Raw genomic sequence first — 23613 nt, 5'->3', positions numbered from 1 at the left:
ACATGAGGCTAAGGCTAAGGTTAAGGATAAGAAGAATATAGTCACAGCAAACATATATAAATTTTTAAAGAAATAAGAATTCATATTGAATAGGAGCAATAGCACAGCGGGTAGGGCATTTACCTTGTATGTGGCTGACCCAGGTTCGATTCCTCCACCCCTCTCGGAGGGTCCAGCAAGCTACTGAGAGTATCCTCGCCCGCATGGCAGAGCCTGGCAAGCTACCCATGGCTTATTCAATATGCTAAAAACAGTAACAAGTCTCCCAATGGAGATGTTACTGGTGCCCACTCGAGCAAATTGATAAGCAATGGGATGACAGTGATACAGTGATACAGTGATTTGAATAGGAGAATATGGGCTTCTAAAAGCATCATGTACCTACTTACAGTATATTTTTTAATGTGACATTTTGTCCAAATTCCTTTTTGTATGAAACATTTGTTTTCTAAATGAATTTTAAAAGCCCATTTAAAATGATAAATGAATCTATATTTTTGTGAAAGGTCTATTCTATGAGATGAGACAGTACTTATGAGATAGACCATTTTTACTGATGGATGTTCACTGGTCTTTACTCATGACTGTGCCAGGACAATTTGGGAAGTGCCAACGTGAGTCTGAGAAAAACAGATTCACCCACAGAGAGTTACAGTGGTCTTGAGTTTTTTCTCTAAGTTTATATGTCAACTGAAGTACAAATGGAGTTCTTCGAATTTACTTGAACCCCTTAATACCTTATTCTATCAGTCTATGATCATGTCTTGAGATGTGAACCAAACACAGAGAAAACAAAAATTCCACCCTAGTGAACTCTGCTGTTTTGTCACACATGATGCTAACTCTGTTCTCAAATTTGCACATTAAAATTACCTAGAAGCATTGAAAAATCCACATGCCCAAGCAGTGCCCAAGCTATACTATTTAAGTCTGGATTTGGGGAAGATGGAACTCAAACATCAGGTCTCTAAGTTCCCCCAGGTGATTCCAATCATCCCATTTGACCAAACTCTCCCCTAGCTATTGGCATATAAAAGATCATTAAGAGAACAAGGAAAAGAAAACATGTAATTTCCCCCTGTGAAATTCTGAGATTGTGGGTATACATTAAACTACTAACTGCCAGGATAATGTAATAACTTTTGTTTTATTACAGTGAATAAAATAAACCCATCATTTTACTTTAATTTGTTCAACTGCTAACGGAATAATGTAATCCAGTGTCAATGCACCAAACCTAATACATTTCACTTGAAAGACGTCTATTTATGAGTTTTAGCAAGAGTGGAAAACTGCCAATACACGTTTTCCAACAGATCTAGGAGGCTTAACAGGTAGTAATCTGAGCTGGTATGTAGGGTCTTGTGTTAATAAAAATGTAGAACTTTGGTTCCTAACTATTCATGATTGGGAAATTAGAGTTTATGGTTCCAGAGGCTTTTTAAGCACTTCACATCATATGGGCATAATGAAAAACTGACACCTAAATACCCAGGCATCACATGAACAGTGTAAATACTATATAGAGAGGTGCAGCAGCTTAACCAAACAGAGAACAAAAACACAGCAACAATGATTAATAAGTAAAATCCCTATGAATCAATTTACTTAGGCATAATACCCTAAATCCGTTTTTAAAAAGGAAACAGGAATCCTTTTCTGTAGTATACCCAAGGGTGACCAATGTAACAAACTGCTTAATAGCAGTGCAAGATCAAAACAGCCTCTAAACCCCTCTGTGCCTAGATTCATATTACTTAGATGAAAAGTTAACTTAAGACATTACAAAAAAGCTCATCTAATTATACTGTTGGTGAAATTATCATTTCTTAGGATTAGCAGTTATGACTTGGGCCTAACTCTCCTGACCTTGCAAACTGTGTCACATGCTGTTCTGAAGAGATCACAGTAGCTGATCCTTATAAGAAAAGGATCAGCTTCCAAATCATAAAAGAAAAGCAAAGAGAATTAAAAAAATAATAATAAGAAGAAGAAAAGTATCTGGCACCCCACAATCTTTAGATTCTAAAATAATTGTATCTGCATCACCCTTTAGAAACAGAAAGTACAGTTCCTCCAGATTCATGGTAGATCATGATTCATTATTGATAAAAATAAACTTCAGTTTTACCAATCTTTCTAGAGGCTTTCAGGAGGTATTTTACTAGCACCTACTGTTTAAGTCAGAAGCCAAGACAATGGCTTAGTTCTCCCCAACTCTTTACTGAAAACTCAGTTGCCACTCCTTTCTGAGCCTTCAACGACATTCAGACAGATACACATATTTCTACTCAAACCAGCAATATTCTGCAATTATCATCAATATTATTTGTGGTTTCCTTCAATCTGTCCAATAAAGTATGAATCTTTCTAAAATGCAAATCATGGTTCAAACCTTTCTCCTATGGATAGAAATATCATCATGTTTCCATCACATGACTCCAAACACTTCATCTTCCCAGCGTTTTCTGCTTCTATTCTCCATATTGAAATCAATTATCAAAGCCATACTGCCACTTCCTTATCAGAATTAGACCTGTGCATCCTTAGATACACTCTTCTTTATGTCTGGAACACTTTCCCTAACTCTTCCCTTTTCTTTAGTTTATAGTTATTTTTAAACTTTTACCTTAGAAACCACTGTCTCAAAAATGCTTAATTGATCCCTAAAACTGATTAGATCCTCTGACTTGAGATTACATAGATTCCCTCTTGCCCATTATAACCCTCAGAGGTATGCACTGTTTTGCTTTGTATCTTACCAAACCTCCCTACTAAACTGTATGAGTGCGTGTTTGTTAGGGTAGAAGAGAACCCTGTTTATGGTGGTTTTACAAGTACCTAGTTAAGTGTCTTACCTATAGTAAATTTACCAGTCAATATTGTTGAACAAATATATGTAGATGAAGCTTAGGTCTACTTATGTTTTGCCTTGCCTTTCTTGTCAATAAGTTTGGACAAGTGTACATCACAGATCAAAACACCTGAGTTCAAAAAATAGACTACTTTTGTGATTTTAGATAAGTTAATTAACCTCTCTGTGCTTTAATTTAATTGATATAAAGTGAAGATAGTAATCTGCCTTGTACAATGTCCATCAAGCTTTTAGAGATAAGGCGTGTCTGTTGACACATGGCAAGCATGCCATAAAATGGTAACTAACCACAACTACCTTTGGCAGCTTCCTCTCTGAAAAAATATACAGAAGAGTAATAAAAAAAAATCTCGACATAGTGTTGTTGTTTTTGAGAATATAGCCATCCATTCACACTTCTATAATTGCACTTACTTCTCTTAATTGATGAATTTATTTCCTTCAATATTATACCTTACACTATAACTTCTTCAGTCTGAATAAACCCAATACGTACCTGTCTTTGTCTTTTTTAATGTGAAGGGTCTATAAACATAATAATCCTTTACATGAAACTATAAATTTGATATGCAGTTCCCATCTTCTCCTCTAAGCAGACTTGAAATATTTTCATGTCAAAATACCAGTCATATGAATATTTTACCCAAAGAGAAAAATGAAAGTACTCTAGCTGTAACAACATAACAATATTCTTTTCCACAGAAATGTATTCTCAGTGGAGCTAAACGCAGACTACAAGGCTATATTTAGGTACACTAAAAACTGAAAGAAGGCCAAGGACCCTTTAGGGTAAAGGCATTGGGGTTCTGTAGGTAGCCATTAGTATTGCCTACATACAATGTTATTAAGATTCTGTACTTTCCCACAGTTTGAGTAAATAATTCACTTTTCTGTATATTTCAAGCACATTTAATATTTCCACTGCTTTGCCTTGACTAAGCATTCAGTGGTGGCCATCTGCCATATTTCCCGTGTCTGCTTCTGTGACTGAAACATTGGTCCTGAGTTTTTCTACTTTGTTGATCTTTTCTGATCAACAAACATATTTAAATTAATGAATTTTAAAATGCATAAATGAGTATTCTACCTTTATTTTTCTAAAAAATTCATGTGGGATCACACCTTGGGTGTTCAGGATTTCCCTGGCTTGTGCTCAGAGATGAATTCTGACAGGGCTCGAAGGACTCTATAGAGTGCCAGGGATTCACCTCACGTCAGCCTCATGCAAGCAAGTGCCCTACTCACTGTAATCTCTCCAGCCTCTTCTACCTTTATACAGATGGGATTAAAATAACACTTGAAGGACATAGGCAAACAGTCCTCTAAGAATTTTCAGACATTGTTGCTTAGATGTGTTCTACTGACTCCCAACTACCATTATCTGATTTGCTTTGCCTTTGGGATTTCTGAAGTGACAAAGATTACTCTGCCCATCTATACAGCAGACCAGGACAGTCAGGGAAATCGCATCTTATTCAAGCCCTGTGGATGAATGCAGCAAACATCTGATGAGACTTGGTGTATAAATACCCCACCTCCCTCAAACTCTGGGGAAGATAATTCTGAGTCAGTTTTAAATTACTTCAGAATTCTTCCCAATGCCTCTAATTCTCTAAGTTATGTATCCCTATAAAACACTAGAAATAAACTAGCTACACAGGAACTACTAACATGCAGCAAAATTTGAGGGAAGTTTCAAATTAAGACAGATTCACACACATTTACATACAAAGATATGAGGAATACAAGAGTTAATGTGTAGTTAGATTAACATAGTTAAAGAAAGATATTCTCTCTGCTAGGCAAAATGTGCAGATAAATGCAATTTTATTATAACTGTATTGCATTTTATTATAATTCACTATTTTATTATAATTCACTAAATTACATATTCTGACATAAAGAAGACAACTTAGCATATATATACTTTACATGAAATTTTCATCATTAGATGCATTAAGTACAGGAAAATTTGCATTTTGGGAATAAATAAACCAGTGAATCCATCATAAAAGCAACATGTGCTTAGTGACAGAACTGGCCTCCTGCCACAAAACGTTTTATTAAGCATGATTTCAAATGTGATATATGATTTGAAAAAGAGTGGCATTTCAAAATAAAATGCTGTGAGATTGATTTGCTAAGCAACAAATATATCAGTTATAAATCTTAACATTAATCAGCACACTCATATCAAACAAGAGAATGAAAGGGAAAACTGTAAATCGACAATTTTAAAATAAAAAGTATAAATAGCCAAGTTTTTTTAATAACATTTTTGAAATCACACTGCTCAGTGATAATCATTCCATTTCACATGTTCTTTAAAAAGGTTAATGTATATGATTTAAATATTTGAGAGATAATTATGTAAATTAATTTTGTTTTAATTAGTTTATATCATTTATTCTATATAGCTATAGCATCTTTCACTTTGCAATCATTTATTTGTTATTATTTTATACAACTGAAGTGCAGTTTTTTTTCATCAGAAGACATAACAGAATGACAGTTTTAAGGCCAGAACCTCGTATAATATAATTCAGTTTTCCATTACTCAATTTGTCCAACAAGTTTCCCTGAAAATAGTCATAAAAAGCACCTCTCTCTCTCCTTTCCAATTCACATCATAATTTTTCCGTTTGAACATTAAAGTAAAAAATGGGAATATTTATCTCTGCCTTTAAGAATACAATTTATCTATGTACAAATCAAAGCTGGAAGTTGCTCTTTTTGTAAAAAATTGACTCAAATATTAAAGAAATGGAGTACATCTTTGCAGATTAAAACAGAAGTATAGAGCATTAGATTACATAACACATAAGCTTTGACAAGCTCTTAGTAATTTCACTTATTTAATACATAGTAACTTCGTGAATTTAAACCCCTGTCTACCATAAGTTATCCTGGTCTAGTTTATAACCACAGTATTAAAAAATGATGACTTTTTTAAAAGCAACAGTTGGTTAAAAGTAAATAGAAAAAACTGAAGTTTTGGACAATAGAGAAAAAACAGGGAAACTTCTCAGTTTTATAGGGATCTTTTTTTTCACAATGATGAAGATAGTCCCTCTTTTTCTATATCTTTCTATCTTTTAATAAATCTCTTACTTTATTTTTCTTTTTTGATTAGCCCTTATTTCTCTCTTATAAAATTCTACCATTCCATCTTCTCATACAGTAATTGCTGAATTTATGGAATGGATAAACTTAGGAATCTATCCTTCCTTCAGTAGTCTATGGAATCTTTTCTAATATGAGTTCTTATCAGTTAACAAGGTACCTTCTGCAAGGCAAGGAAGAGCAACTCAACTGTTAGAGTATAAAAGAAAACATTCCTATTTCTTGGGAGAGGATATTTATACATTTTGCATCCATTAAGGGGTTAAAATCCAGAACATATAAAGAACTCACAGAAGTTAACAATGACAACAATAATAAAACACACAAAGCAATGAAAAAACTGATAAATTACCTGAATGGGCAGTTTTCCAAATAAGATATGTAGATGATCCACATATAAAAAATGCTCAACATCACTCATTATTTGGAAAATGTAAACTAAAGCCACATTGAGATTATCACCTCACACTGGACCTGAAGCCAGAGAGATAGTACAGCAAATAGGGTCTTTGCTTTGCATGCACTGAACCCTGATTTGATCCCTGGCATCCCATATAGTCCCTTGGACCCGCCAGGAAGGAGTCCTAAGCACAGAGTGAGGAGTTAGTCAGGAGTACTGAGACACGTGATTCCCCAAAGCAAAACAAAAAATAAAGAGTAAACTGGTTGAAAGTTTACTGTGTCATCAAGGACATAGATAAAAAAGAACTCTGGTAAATTGTTGATAGGAATGTAAATTGATGCAGACTCTATGTAAAATGATATAACGATGTCTTGGGAATTAAAAGGAAGAAAAGAAATTCAATATGATTTAGCAATACCATTTCTCCTAGGCATTTATCCAAAGGCTATGAAAAGGCAAATTATTTTTTTTGTGGTGGGGGAGGTCACACCTAGCGGTGTTCAGGATTTGTTCCTGGCTCTGTGCACAGGCTCATTCCTAGAGAGGCTTAGGGCGTGGGGCACCAAATGGGATTCAGGGGATCTAAGCTAGGTCAATTGCACGCAAGGCAACTACCTACCTGCTGTACTATTATGCTGGCCTTGAAGTGACTAATTCAAAACAATATCCACATCTTTATTTTCATAGCAGAACTATTCATAATAGTCAATATAAGGAATAAAACTGAATAAATACCCATCAACAGATAACTTGATAAAGACATAGTGGGGCATATAATGGAATACTACTTTGCAATTTAAAACAATAAAATTGTGCTCTTGAGGATGAAATTGTGCTCTTGAGGATGCTGTGTAAAATTGGTAAAGTAGTGAAAGACAATTAGCAGATGGCTTTACTTGTATCAGTGTCACTGTATCACTGTCATCCCATTGCTCATCGATTTGCTCGAGCGGGCACCGTCTCCATTGTGAGACTTGTTACTGTTTTTGGCATATCGAATACACCACAGGGAGCTTGCCAGGATCTGTGGTGTAGGCCGGATACTCTCGGTAGCTTGCCAGGCTCTCCAAGAGGGGCGGAAGAATTGAACCTGGGTTGGCTGCATGCAAGGCAAACACCCTACCCAATGTGGTATTGCTCCAGCCCAGCTTTACTTGTATGTAGAAATGAGTTACTAAAGCAAACAAACTAGTTTGAAACCAAACTTACTCATAGATTACCTGAAAACTAGTGGCTATAGTAGGGAAAGGCAGCAATGGGAAAAAAGTATGGCTAAAGGGATTATTTCTGTGGTGATGTAGTGCTTGGATATTGGTAGTACATGTGGTAAAATGATATACAATTAAGCTTTGCCCTTTTACATCTATAATAATGTATACTAATAAAAACAAAGGTGGAAAAATAAGTAATACATATAAAAGTAAATTGAACTGCTTCATGCCACTATGACGTGGCATAGCAGATATGACTTTAGATAATATCAGAAAAAGGCCCCAAACTCTGTTACCAAGAATCTATCATTGTTCCTTTATGCTAGTTTGGGGGCCACATCTGGCAGTACTCAGGGCTTATTCCTGTCTCTGTGCTCATGGATCACTCCAAATGGGGCTTGGGAGAAGATATGTGGGGCAGTCATATATGGGAAACCAGGTCAGCTGCATGCAAGGCAAATGATTTTCAACTACAAATCTTTATTTCTATCTTATCTTGTGCCTTCTTGAATGCCTTCTATACAACTGTTACACTATTTCTACAAATTATACAAACTAAAAATGGGTGCCATCATCACTCAACAACCAAAACAAAACAGACAAGAAAAACATTTGCCCTACAAACAATATCTTGACCACAACTATTTTTGCAAACATAATTTATTACAACCTGACCATGCCCGTATTTTTCTTCTATCTTCTTGAAGGAAATTTTTATTGCAGTGTGAATGATCTGCCATTTTTATCCATTTGTATTTTCTTTACAGATCATATCTTAGAAACAAATAAGATTAAATTCTTATCTAATGCTATTTACTAGTCTCTCAAATTCATCCACCTCCTTTGAAAGGTAGAACTGAGAGAATAAGTAAGCAACTGTGAAATCTTCATAAATTTATTTCTTTGTCAATAATACTTTAAGTTTAAAAACCTGTGAATAAATACCATTTGAAACATCAAATTCAAGGTCTGGTTCATAAAATGGATAACATAATTAAATAGTGGGTTTCCTGAAACCTTTGATAAAGCACAATTCATTTATTGTACTGCATTCAGTAATTACCTGATGCAAAACTCTGAGGCAGTGAATGGGTACATAGTGTCTTGCTTTTCTACAGTTATGGTGACCTAGTATATGTATAATTTCAAATTAAATCTGTTACTTAATATAAACTTTTCTTAGATGTGGATAAGAAAAATTGGACTCTGTGGCTCATAAAATGGCATATTTGATATGCCAAAAGCAGTAACAACAAATCTCACAATGGAGATGTTACTAGTGCCCACTTGAGCAAATCGATGAGCAACAGGATGACAGTGACAGTGACAGAATTCATTTAATTTGTTCTGAGCTGAGATGTTCTCTTTCATAAAATAGGATCGATCCCTAATATCTGCTCAATTCAATTCCTTTAACATGAAAAGGAAGAAATAAGCTGAAGGACATGAAACATTTCTATATATTGATGAGAGAGTTAATACGTAAATCAAGATATTAGAGTCCTGATTATGCCAAAAGAAGTTAAAAAAATATTGAAAGGAAAGAAAGGACAGCATGGCCTTCAGGAAATCTGGATTGGTTTTGGGAGGTCTTATTATCTGAATATATAATTTCACCTTGATGTACCTGCTCTGACCTACTTTCCTGACAGTTAAGCATTGAGATCCTTCTTTATTTGAGGGTCTTTAGAAACACTAAAAATACTGTATAATCTCCAGTACCATTATTACATATTCCAAATGAGAACCTTGTTTTCAAAAGTCAAATAAATCCTGGTTACACCCATTGACAAAACCCTTCAAGTTCCCAGCATCAAAGCAAGACTATATTAAGACTGCAGAGATAGATCAGGGATTAAGCTCAAATGTCTTGCATGTATGAGGACCCAAATTTGATCTACCTAGTTAGCCTGGTTAGACCGAGTAAAACCTGCCTGATTCGCCTGATCAGGTTTGTAGTGCACCTGGGTCTCATGAATACTTCTTGGGAAGCCCCCAAAAGGAGAATAGAAAGATAATATCCAAGCAAAGATTTCTTATTAACATGGGATATATGCAAGAAGAAGAAAATTAAGAAAGGATAAACGATGAGAGTGCAGCATTACTGCAGGTCTACCTTCATCAACTGAAGAGTAAGAGCACCATTGCAACTGAAAACAGGGGAAAGAAAGAGGGAAGGGACCATTAGATGATGCTATGAAGAACCCAACTTTTTGAGAGCAAAATTAGCATCTAAATAGCCTAATTTAATCGCAGTAATTAGATATCAAGAGTTGAGTAGAATTGCAAAAATACTGATGGGTTTTGTTTTTGCTTAAAGCCAAACGTGGTGGTGTTCTGCAGCTACTCCCAGCTCAATCTTAGGAGTTTCTTCCTGCAGTGGGTGGGAGAGAATCTGAACCTCCTGCTTTCTCTTGCCTATTAAGCTATATGCTCTGTCTAAAATGTCAGCTTTTAAGGAGAAATGGCCAATCACAGATTTGATTCTTTAAAAGAGGTCTGAGTTTGTTAATCATGAGGGTTCGATGAAATCACATGTGACATGAGATTAACAATACTCTCTGGCATATAATAAACACTAAATATTGTTAGGTATTGTTAATATTATTACTAATTGTGATTGAATATTACACTATGCCAGAGAGGAAAACTTCTTTTTAAAAGTAGGTAAGAAGGTCTTGAGCGATAGCACAGCGGGTAGAGTGTTTGCCTTGCACGTGGACGACCCGGGTTCGATTCTCAGCATCCCATATGGTCCCCTGAGCACCAGAAGTAATTTCTGAGTGTATGAGCCAGGAGTAACCCCTGTGTATCTCCAGGTGTGACCCAGAAAGCTAAAAAATAAAAAAATAGGGAAGGATTTAGCTGTAAAAATTTAACAAATGTTCATTTGTTAAAGTACCTTTAAGACTTACATACCAACTTTACATATAAATTACTAAAGGAGGAATTTTTGAGGTCGAGAGATAAACACATACACATAAACACAAATGCACACAGAAGTGATTTCAAGCAACAGATACAGTTTAGATACCACTTTAGTAGAATTTCAATCTATGAAAATAACTATGTCATTTGGAAATGTGGATATGAAAAAAGATTTATAAAATCACATCTTCCATATTCTCTATTAAAAACCATGCACTTGGGGCAGGGGAGACAGCACCAGGGTAAGAGACCACCCTGAGCACTGCATCCCCCTCCTCCAGCACTGCTGCATGGGAGAACCTGATGTGACCATAGCGGTTCCTGACACTGCAGGGCCTGAGCAGGAAGACGTCTTTGGATGCCTGCACTGAACCCTCTGTACCACTCGGCTGAGTATTACCAGGAGTGACCTTTGGGGCCCCTGAGAACCACGTGGGAGTCCTTTTCCTTCCTCATCAACTCAAAGCATGTACTTATGATTTTAAGGCATACTTATTTTTTTATTCCAAGAGTCATTCATTGCAGGCTTTATCTAACAGAGGGCACTTAATTTTACCTACTGCCCATTATTATTATTATTATTATTATTATTATTATTATTATTATCATTTTTCAGAAAAATAAAACATCAGTATCCTCCTAGGGGCTGGAGCAATAGTATAGCGGGTAGGGCGTTTGCCTTGCATGTGACCGACCCCGGGGTTTGATTACCAGAATCCCATATGGTCCTCTGAGCATCGCCAGGGGTGATTCCTGAGTGCAGAGCCAGGAGTAACCCCTGTGTGACCCAAAAGAGCAAAAAAAAAAAAAAGACACAACACATCAGTACCCTCCTAAAATCTAAAAGCTACCTTTCTTTAAATGAACTCAAGAAAGCAGCCCCAGGTACACCCAAGACGACTTCTGCTCCCCAGGGTTAATCCAGTGTTCCTGAGGAGGCACTACTGTCCGCTTTGGAAAGCACTTCTCAAAAACACACAAACCTGGAAATTTGAAATCAAGCATCATATGCAGAAATTTGACCTATAAAATTATCTTGGAAAGAATAGCATGCAGTTTACATCATTGAAGATGTTACTCAGGCCCGAAATGTGGCTGGACATCATCTTTCATTGGGGAGCCCTTGGCTTGATCTCAGCACTTGTCCCAGGATTCTCACTGCCCAGGGCTAGAGCACGATGTCTTGTGGCCCCACAACAGCAAATATAAATGCCACTACATATTTGGTATATGTGTGTTTTGGGAGGGGAAATGTCGGATCCATAATGCTGCTTCTTTTTGCTTAAAGCTACAGTGCTCTATAATATGGCTTCTCCCTTGAAAATGCCATTAGCCATTGTTTTAATTTGTCAGATCCCAGGCGGCTTTCTTAAGACACAGAATTTAACCAGGTGATAGTATTGCCTTTAACATATCATCCAGATGCTTACTCAATCATTCAATAAATGTCAAATACATGTAACTTCTATGACTCTTTCAAGTCCTAGAACCAACAGCCTCTTCTTCTGTAATATTTAAGCACTCTTTTCCTCTGTTATCAATATTATCATTGTCATGATCCACTGATATCTTCCCTTTAAACAGCAATCAAAGGGAAGATATCAGTGGTTTACGTGTGTTTATTGCTCCAGAAAATAACCATGTACCTTAAACATGGAATATTTCTACAGCTGTTTGATAAATAAAGGATAGTCACAAAACTGCATTTTTTCCTTAGAAGAAAATATAGCTCAAAGTTTCTATTAAATTAGGACACCCACCTATCTCTAGTGATGATGAAGATCTTAATTTGTGTTTTGCTTTTTGTATTACAAACTCAGTTTTAATTTTATCCAAAAATTATTTATTATATATGTACAGAACCATCTAGATAACTTATTAGAAACATTTATAATAAAATATATACTCGCCTTTGCTTATGACTAATCCCTGTCTGATTCCCAGCACTGCAGAGTAAGTTTACAATTCAAGGCATTGAGTTGCATCTGGTTCTGCAAGCAAGGCCATGAATGAGTGCTGAGCCCTGCTGCGCGTGGCCCAAACAAAACAGAAGAAAACAAAACAGGCCTATCTAAATAATCTTTTATAACATGGAAACAATGAAAACTGCAAGGTAGACTGAAATACTCTATTCTTATTGGATTTCATTATTTCAGCAAGATCTGTTTTATTTTTTTTTCCACACCTGGCAGTACTCAGTGGTCACTCTTTTAGTTTAGTTTAGTTTACTTTTTTTTCGCCTCACTCAGTGATGCTCCAGGCTTTCTCCTGGAGCAGAAGTTATTGAATTATTCCTGTCAGTACACAGGGGTCCTTATGGGATGCTGGGGACCCTACCCACTGTAGTACCTCTCCAGCCCTCAGTGCAGAGCCAGGAGTAACCCCTGAGCATTGCCGAGTGTGACCCAAAAAGCAAATAAATAAATAAATAAAAATATAAATAAATAACAAAACAAAATACTATTACTGATAATTCAGTCATTCCAAAGTTTTTACCTGTAAAGTGACATTAATATATGTTAACTCTATGTTATGTTAACTATGTTAGCATATGTTAATTTTAGGTTTAACTTTAACTAAGGACAAACTAAATATGCTAGAAAATATGTCATTGACATTTTCTTTAATATCTGACTTAATTTATTAAAGTGTCATTTTAAATAAGCATAGAAACTCCAAAAGCAAAACGAGTGGGAAAGACTGAGCAATTCATCAATAAGTTCCTTGATATGTCCTCTTTTTAAAAATGCCAATATATTTCACTTTAGGAAGCCCTGTATTTTCCTTCAGCTCATTCTACTAATAATTAATTCATTTTGCTTACACTGCAGCCAGTTTCAAATCATGGTCTCCATTTCTTGGTAATAGATTCTGCCACAGGCAATATGCTGTGCCATAACCTCAATTACAACTTACAAAGGAGAAGACTGCACTTATTTTCTGCTGGAGCCGTTATTTTGTCTTAAATGAAATTGTAAATGGGTGATGGAAGGGCTGTTGTAGTAGGAGCTGGTGCCTCCCCAACCATAAGTAAAAATCCATTCCAACTTAGAGTCTACAGATGAAATATCTATGGATATTAAGCAGCTGGTGAAGGATGACTAATAAAAAGAATTCGATAACAGTAGGAACTCCATAGACAAACATCACTTTAATATTATAATTTAAAATGAAAAATCAGAACCCAATGAAACTTTCTGTGGCTACAAACAAGTTATGAACTCAATGATTTCTTTCATAATCACAATTTGGAAGAGCGAAAATGGGATAGCAGTTAGGGTACATGCCTACCATGAACCTGACTCAGGCTGGATCCCTGGTAGCATGCTGTCTTCTGAGCAAAACCAGACTGGGCACTGCTAGGGTAGCTCTGTCATGGCCATACCCAGCTAACACAGCATTCTTTGGCCCTATCACTGAAGCATCAGCCCAGCTGACTGAGTGTTGACAGAACTGGCCCTGCAGACCACATCGGCACTGACTGGGAAGTCCCCCAATTAAAAAAAAAATCTCATCATATGTTGATGTAGAAGAATTAAAAATACAGAGACATACACAGACACAAAGATAATTACTGGTAATAAAATGTGAAAGGATGTGATAGGGAATAACTATTACCTTGTTTTATTTAATTTATTATAGATACAGCTATCAAATATATTTTGGTTTAAATTATTAGTGGTAAAACACACACTTATACTCCAAATGTGAAATAGATAACAAAACCAAATTAGAAAGTATAGTGTATGCATCTGTGAATGTGCAAGTACATATAATGGTGTGTGTGGGGGAAAGTACTGGTTTTAATAGCATTTTAGGGTTCTTAAATTTCTTTCTGAAATTATATAGCAGAAGAGAATAGTTAACAATGACTACAAGGTGCCCTAGAACTTTAAGTCTTCCTTTAATTAAAGTAACTATAAATGGGAAACTCAATTACTGTAAAGGTGTCTAAAAGTATATTATAACCATATTCAAGTTCTTTGCTCCAATTTCTACCTCAAAATTCTCCCACTAGTGAAAAAAAAATCTCTGTATTTTCTGGTCAGAAACAGGTTGCACAGTAATAGCAAATGTGGATACTACATATGCTTAAAGGGAACTCAAGCTTTTTATATATGCCTCTCAGCTCAGGGTATGTGACATCATGGTTGATAATGAGATGAGATGCCCTTGTCAACCACTCACAAGCTCTGTAATTTGGTAGAGACATATATAATTAATTCCACTTTGTCCCTGATGCTTCTGGAACTTAATTATGTTGAAGTCCTGAAAGTCACTGATATTGACCCACTATGCCCTTGATGGGTGAAACTTAAGAAAGAGGTTGCTAAGATTTCATCTTTTGGAAAGTCAAAAGAAAACCATCAGAAAAATAGGGCTGAAAGATGTAAAAGTAAATTACAGTGTACTCTGTAAGTATCTGCATTTCTGCTTCTGCCTTTTCTTTCTTCTTATTTTTTCTTCAAAGAACAATGGAGATGTCCAATTAGAACAGATATGGACCACGAGATCAATCACTTAATTTCATATGTAAGGCATCAGATAGAACAATAAGGGTCACACAGTTTCCAGGGAGAAAGGTCTCTGCATCCATTTAGGATATTTGACTATTGCACACCATACTGGCCTTAACTTCTAGCTTATGGAATGATGAAATAATGTTTCCTAAAATATCCTCTTTTTAAAAAGAACAATGTTATGGAAAGAAACAACTAGAGAGAAAGTGAGAGAGGAGAGAGAAAGGAAAAAGAAGAGTGAGGAGGAAATAGAAAGGGAGAGGAGAGAGGAAGGAAAGAAAAAGAAAACATTTTGGTTTTGCTTCAACAGTATATATGAAGGTTAGTTGTGAATATATCTTAGCCTAGGCTAAATAACATTGACATGCTAACAATGCCATGCTTATTGCCATGCAAAATATTTTATATATACAGAACTGAGAGACCTTCCAGGAAGAAAATATTCCTTCTAAGAAAATATCTATAAACAGTGGCATACTTAAGGAAAGAAATGATGAAACTGATTTGCTCTAGTCGGGAAGAATGCATGCTTTTTTTCTTGATATAATATAGAACTATCAGCATCTGAAAGAATTAAAAAGCAAGCCAAATTTATGTCCTTCTGTTATACTACCACATTTTCTATGAAGAAGGCAGCACAATATTTTCTCAGACCTGGATGGACTTTAGCCTCCTGCTTTTTTACCCTCAGATCCCTACCCTGCTTCTGCCCCACCGAGAGGCTCTAGTTGCAACTCAGTGAGCTTAACTGCAGAGTTCTAGGTGCTTAGTGTCAGAAACTACATGTGTGTGAGGGGCAGTACCTTTTCGTTTTTCAGAGCCCATTAGGGAGATCTGGCACGTTGGCATCACGAGTGACAATAGGGGTCCTGGGGACAGAGTACAGCCCATAGTACATGTAAAGCTGGCCTAAAATAAGAAAGGAAAGAAATAACTAGCACATACACACTCTGCAAGGCAGACTGGATCACTGGAAAACATATATGAAGTTGCTTCTGAGAGTCCGTTACATGTTTAGTCATTCTGATGGCAGATTTTTCAGAAGCTTTAAAAGTTTTGCTTTAAAAGTAGTTCAAAAGATGGCACTGTAGTGAATTCTTTAAAAAAAGTTTCTGATATGATAATCTGTTAAGTAGATTCATAAAGAAACTCAGTGGTAGTTTTAATTTCTGGAGATAAACTCTCACTGTCACTGTCATCCCGTTGCTCATCAATTTGCTTGAGCAGGCACCAGTAACATCTCCATTGTGAGACTTGTTGTTACTGTTTTTTTTGGCATATCGAATATGCCATGAGGAGCTTGCCAAGCTCTACCGTGCAGGCGAGACACTCTCGGTAGCTAGCCGGGCTCTCTGAGAGGAACGGAGGAATCAAACCCAGGTTGGCTGCCTGCAAGGCAAATGCTCTACCCACTGTGTTATCGCTCCAGCCCCTGGAGATAAACATTAATATTATATACTTTTATGTGTGTTTTATTTGTATTATGCCCCAGGCTTACTCCTGACTCTGTACTTGGCTATTATGGGGGGCCAGGGGTGCTCAGGGAAGCACAGGCAGTGTCAGGAATCCAACCAGGGTTGGCAGCATGCATGGTAATCTTCTTACCTGATGTACAATATTTTGGCCCAATCATTGTAATTTTGTTTGTTTTATTCTACTTATGGGCCATACCCAGCCATGTCCAAAACTTACTCCTGCTCTGTGTTCACAAATCACACCTAGTGGGGTTCAGGGAATGTTGGAGATAGAACCCAGACTAGCTGAATTCAAGGCAAGAGCTCTACCCGTTTACTATGATTCTAGCCCCAATCACTGTAACTTTTAACAAGTTTATGAGTACACAAAATTTGAACACTTAGACTAATAGAGATACTAATGAACAAATTCACCTAACAATGGAAGTGTAGGGGTGGGGAACTTTTTTCTTCCAAGAGCTGTATGGACATTTATAACATCATTTTTGTACCATTTGTATCTGCCCAGTCATGTTCCAGGGCCAGATCACAGGAGTTTGTGGGCCTTACATTATCAGTGTTCTGATGTTCCCCATCCTGGAAGTAAAACTAAGGTCTTGAGGTCTGTGCAGAGGCCAGAGTAATTTTAAATGGAGAGAAGCACTGCTTCATATACAGTGGCCATGTTCTCGGTGTTGATGGATGCCGGCATGAAGTCTTACCACACTACCCACAGTTATGCCGACTAACCTATTATAAAGCATGAATCCAACAAATTCTGAAAGACCAATTTGTCGTAATTATTGAAAAGTCTTTTACTAACTGCTTCCTTTTTAAAACTTACTTTGAACAGATTTGTGATCACATTTCCCACTTTCACTATTTGAAGTTGGGATAGCAGGAGAATGATACAATTATGTGGTAAAAATTCCTTTTATACAACCACTGAGTAAAGAAAAAAAAACACATGTGTGTTGTCAAGCTAAATTATGGGTGAAATGGAGGACTGTAACCATATGCGTCTAAATGCGTTAGCTGTGGTGGCAGATTTAATTAGTAAAATTAGTTAAACCTACCAGCCAAGCTGTGTCAAATCAAACTGGCACAACCTGTGTTTGTTGGCAGAGCACTACTGATTAAATACACTGGGATTTTTTTTTTTCAGTTCAAGACAACTCAGGCTATATCTAAACTTCAAATGAAATTATAAAAGTATGTTGGTCTTTTTTTTTTTTTTGCTTTCTGGGTCACACCCAGCGATGCACAGGGGTCACTCCTGGCTCTGCACTCAGGAATTACCCCTGGTGGTGCTCAGGGGACCATATGGGATGCTGGGAATCAACCCAGGTTGGCCTCTTGCAAGGCAAACGCCCTACCCGCTGTGCTATCGCTCCAGCCCCGAAAGTATGTTGGTCTTGAGAGAAAAAGGCATAAACAATTTCCTAAAGTCTTCAAAAATACTTTATTTTGGAAGTATTTCTTTTAATTAATTTTGAAAATATTTTAATTGGCTGCGAATTTATAGGAAAATTCCTTGAGGAACAAGCAGATAACTTTTTGCAACTCAAATTGCATCCAGTGAACTAATCTCATCAGATCTCATCAGATATTGGTTTAGTTAAGCTATGAAATGTTTTGTTTTCAAAGAAAGATGATTAAAAATAACATTAGCAAAGAATGATTTCTATCTAGGCAAATTAATATAAAATTGAGCCAAGTTAAATCTGTCCATAATCATCAACAGAGCTTTGATAAGAATTTCTTTGAATAGCTCAGGAATCTTAAAAATATTTTAAATATGTTTATTTACTTTTCTCAAATACTTGGATGGAGGGGAGGACATCAATCTGATTTGCAGAATTCCCTCTTTTACATAAAAAAAAATACTTCAGAATTTTCACCCTGGTTTCTTTCCTAATTTCCTTTCAGGTTTGGCCCTTAAAGTTTCATAAAATTATGCTGATTTTTTATGAGAAATTATAGATTTACCTAAAATGGAATAAGAAAAAAAATGTGACATGGAAATCATGAAGGCAACTTCCTCCCCAGCTTTCTTACTATTCACTATTCAATAAGCTTAGTAAAGGTGGCCCCGGTGGAATGTTGTCTGAACTGTCTCTTTGACTTAGTATGTTCCTAAAACTTTTCCATATTGGCATTTAATCTTTTATTTAGCCATGGAAGCATGAAGTCACCATTTTTTAAACTGCCAAGAGAAGTGGGAAGAAAGAATGTTATCTTTCCTCAGCTCCCAGCAAAACATTGCAAGATAATAGGAAGAACAAAATATTTCTTCCATTAACCTCCTGACCCTGTACGTTAATGGCTTTTTGTTGCAGATATATCAACAAACAGGGGTCCATGTGAGATTGTAATCCAGAAAGTAAGGTCCCCGCTATTAAACGGAACGCTGTCGGGGTGCTACAGACTGATTCCTGAAATATTTCATGTAAGGTCCAGTTTTCCTTAGCAGTGGGTCAAAAAACGTAACTACTAGCTTCTCAGAGTAGCTTCTAAGAAATACACAAAGGCATTTAAATTATCATTTTAAACATAAACACACTAGAAATGCTGCCGTGCTTAGTTTTTGCCGCCAAAGCTCTCTGACTACGGAATGAAGGTGGTATTTCATTGTCAGTGCAGAATTCAGAGTATTTTATGCTAAGATTAAAGTGAGGGGGAAAAATAACAACTTGGAAACACAATTTTAAGCAATTTCCTCAAAGGAAACACGTTGCAATTTGCATAAACTATCCAAATGGTATGCTTTAGCTACTGTTTAAAATGATGACAATGACAATCAAAATTACTATCACTTCCTAGTTTAATATTAAGATTGTGCTGGGATTTCCCAAATTAAAATGTTAATAAGTAAGGGCTTCATCAAGTTGATTTGGGATGCATGAAAAAATGACTTAATTTCTGCAAAATCAAAATCTCATCACAAGTGTGCTTATAAAAATGAGAAATCTTTTAGGAATAAAATATTAAACTATTTCAATTTCATAGCCTTTTTTCTTATTGTAAAAGTCTTTTCCAGCAATTTATTTTAGGTAAATTCATAAAAAATATGATATCAGGGAGCATGTTGAGTGATTTCAATATATTTCAAAACTTAATAATAAATTAATAAGTTCTACTGTAGAAACAATGCTCCAATACACATAATATTACATTTTTGAGTAACATAAATTTATAAAAAATAATTTTAGGCAGAGTGATTTAACTCAAATCACAATTAGATCTAGTTTGGAGTAAAAATTCAGAAGACATATAAATGGCCATAATTTCTGTTATTAAAACAAGCTATAGAGATACATTTTCTAATTTGTATAGCTGTACAATTAATTAATTTATTAATACAATTAATTTGTAATCATATATCAAATTAAATAAAGTATTAAAGCAATTAAAGCATTAAACTAGTCAATTTACTTCCTAAATTAAAAGTTGCACTCAAATTACATGATGGTATTTATTATGATCAGTTATTTATATATTAACATATAATATATTATACTTACATATTTATAATGCAGTATATACTAATGAAGTGCATATTAACCACTACTTACTAACAAAATTATTATAGTTTGACCTATAAAATCAACTAACAAGACCGAGAAAACTACTTTATCTAATAATTATGTTACTACCAATCATTCAATGTGTACAATTCAAATAAAGTGAGTGAGTTAAGCAGATAAATAAAGTAGGAAGTAAAATGATAGGTCATGACGGCTTAGTTATGGCAAAAGAAAGATTGAAAAATCAATATTTTTATTACATCTGCTAAAATAAGCAAGTAATAATGGAATAGGGGCAAATATACTGAGAAATTCCATAACTTTATCCAGACACAATGAATCATAGACAGTAAACAGGTCAATGAAAGTATGACCCACAGAGAACTTGATAATTTGTAGGGCATCCATCTGGAGATCATTGGTATAAAGCAGAAATCGGATGTCTCTTAGAAATAAAACAAAATTTAAAGAAAAAACAAGTTTACTCCTTCAGTAAAAGTTTTTACATTAAAATATGTGCTATAATTCATCTGTGGAATATGGGAGACTAGCACCCAAGAATAGTAGAGACAAGTACGAGGAGGTTGACCCCATGGCTTGGAAGCTGGCCTCACATGCTGGAGGAAAAGACAGCTCAGATAGAGAAGGGAACACCAGGAAAAGTGTGGTTTGAGGACCCACTGGGGATGAGAGATGTGCGCTGAAGGTGGACTATAAATCAAACACGATGGCCACTCAATACTTCTATTGCAAACCACAACACCCAAAAGGAGACAGAGAACAAAAGGGAATGCCCTGCCACAGAGGTAGGGGGATGGCGAGGGGGGGAGGGATACTGGGATCATCGGTGGTGGAGAATGGGCACTGTTGGAGCATTGTATGACTGAAACAGAAGCACCAAAAATTGTAAGTCTGTAAATAAATAAATAAATAAATAGAAATAATAAAGTATGTGCAATAAAAACATAGCATCTAATATTAAAACATTTAAGATAAATACTCTTAGACTCCAGGTAATAACAAGTAAGCATATATGTGAAAGTAGAAATGGTACACTCTGAGAATGTTGATGAGTCAACATTCTCAGTGAACAGTAGGTTGGCAATGTCTTCTTTATATCGGGAATAAAAAAATAGAATATTGTTAAGGAAAAGAAAATACTGTTTTTTATCAAATAAAATAATTGTCGATAAATTTGCTTGTTCTCTTAATAAAGAAGTAATTTAATAGCATCTACACATACTAGAATTTCTGTTACAAATTAGCCTGGGAAGGTAAGATTTAACTTTAAAGTTTGAATATTTTATAGCAATATTAACTGAAGATGAAATCTTCATATTATTAAACAAATTGGTTATTCAGAAAAAAACAGCTCTTATTTTTCCTTTGTTAGTTACTACGAGTTTTTACAGTATGTTTGCAGTAAAATAATTTTTGGTCTTCATTTTCAATGACTTCCCTACAGAGAAAAAGTCTAAGAGATTAAACAGGAGGATAGCATTCTTGTTACGCTGGATCAATTTTCAGTTATAGATTCCAATCACAGAGGAGGCAGAATACCTTTCAGAGCCACTTACATCAAATATTATCCCTTAACTGAAAATGTGATAAGTCAGCAGACAATTCTTCCTCAGACTTGACAAAAATTGTGATGATTATTATTCCTTCCTATCAACCACCTGAGGCTCGTAAGAGCTGAATATATATAGGCTCATAAAACCTTACATAATAGGAAACTGCTCATACCAAGGTCAGCGTAAACTCTGGGTGTAGAACCCCAGTGGATCCTTTCTCTACATCTACCTGGACTTCTCTATTCCTGGCTTCTATTCAACACGGTGGCTCTTTCATTCAGCCAAGTCTTCTCCTATGGATTTATAAGGTTCAACTTGTGCTTTTCTTAATGCCTCCCAGATTGAATTTATTTGTTTCTCCTGCTGCTCTTCAAAATACTAGGTAGTCTCTTTACAATGCAAAGGGTCTTGTTATGTTATCACAACCCATAAATTACATGATGATAAAGAAATAGAGTACCATCACTGATCATTGATTTTTTTCTGTAATTTCTAAACTTGTGTATTTAACTACAAGTTTGACAACCACATTTGAATATTTTGTAGCTATCACAAATATGCTACAAGTATAAAATCATATTTACTTTTATTTTATTCATAACTATTAATTCCTCTCATTATTTCCACCAGTTCCACAATGACATCTATATCTACCAAGTTGTTTAACTCAACCCATAAAAACTGCTTTTGATTCTTCTCTCACCTTCCATCTTCCACAATCTCATATCCAACTCCTTAACTAGTCCTTCAGGGTCTACTTCCAAAGTTTATCTAAAAGCATTATCATTATTTATGTCTAGATTATTACCATTTCCTAATATCTCTGTCTCTACACCATCCAATGATTCTTTCTTCACAACTATCAAAATGACCTTTAAAACCTTCCTTCCTTCCTTCCTTCCTTCCTTCCTTCCTTCCTTCCTTCCTTCCTTCCTTCCTTCCTTCCTTCCTTCCTTCCTTCCTTCCTTCCTTCCTTCCTTCCTTCCTTCCTTCCTTCCTTCCTTCCTTCTTTTCTTCCTCCCTTCCTCCCTTCTTCCTTCCTCCCTCCTTCCTTCTGCCTAAATAAAGTCTAAACTACTTACTGTGCCCTATATAATCCTTCATATTCTGGCACAGAACCTCCTACTTCAAACTGATTCATTTCCCTTGTTTCTAAACCAACCTATAATACTTGTGATTATTATTACAGTACCTTGAAAATACCAACAGCTCTTCTACTTAAAGGACATTGTCCCTGCACTTAACAGTTTACTCTCTACTCTCTCATTCTTTTTTTCTTTTTTCCCTCCCTCCCTTTCTTTCCTTCCTTTCCATCTCTTTCTTTCCATCTTCTTTCCCTTCTCTCTCTCTCTCTCTCTCTCTCTCTCTCTCTCTCTCTCTCTCTCTCTCTCTCATTCTCTTCTTGGGGCCATATTCCCATGGCAGGCTTGCTCCTAATTTAGGAATGCATGTGCAGGAATCACTCACGGTGGCGCTCAGGGGATCATACTAGGGTCGGGGTATCAGACCAGGGTCTGGTGCTTGCAAGCAAATACCTTATCTGCTATACTTTCTTTCATCCCTTTTGTAGGTAAAAAATTACCCTTTGTAATTTTTTCTTATAGCCACACTCAGCAGTGGTTGGAGTTTACTTCTGGCTCTGTGCTCAAGGATCACTCCTAGCTGCTTGGGGACCTAGATGCCAGGGATTAAACCCAGGTTGGCTGCAAGCAAGGCAAGCACCCTATCCATTTTGCTATCTCTCAAACCCTGAGTTAACTCTTCTTCGTATGCCTTTCATAGGGCTACTACCTCCCATTCAGTCCTTCAGGTTTAATTGTAAATAGCATAGATCTTCAAAAATATATATTTATTTTTATACATAACCAAACACACTTCCAAAACAAGCTTATAGCATTTGACTTCATAGCATTTTTTCATGCTGCTCCTGTGTTTGCTAACTCCTTATCTTTCTCCATATCTCCACTCCTATACTGCTGCTTCCTGCATGTCTTAGAT

General features: G+C 35.9%; 1 protein-coding gene across 3 annotated transcripts in view; it reads right to left on the bottom strand.

Annotated features, from left to right (window-relative positions):
• Nucleotides 1–23613, bottom strand: part of MACROD2 (mono-ADP ribosylhydrolase 2) — a 2262400-nt gene that overhangs the window by 1349959 nt on the left and 888828 nt on the right. The window lies entirely within an intron of this gene.

Source organism: Sorex araneus, chromosome 3 (assembly GCF_027595985.1).
Source record: "Sorex araneus isolate mSorAra2 chromosome 3, mSorAra2.pri, whole genome shotgun sequence".
NCBI lineage: Eukaryota > Metazoa > Chordata > Mammalia > Eulipotyphla > Soricidae > Sorex > Sorex araneus.
The sequence above is the reverse complement of the archived record's forward strand: the minus strand, read 5'-3'. Positions and strand labels throughout refer to the sequence as shown.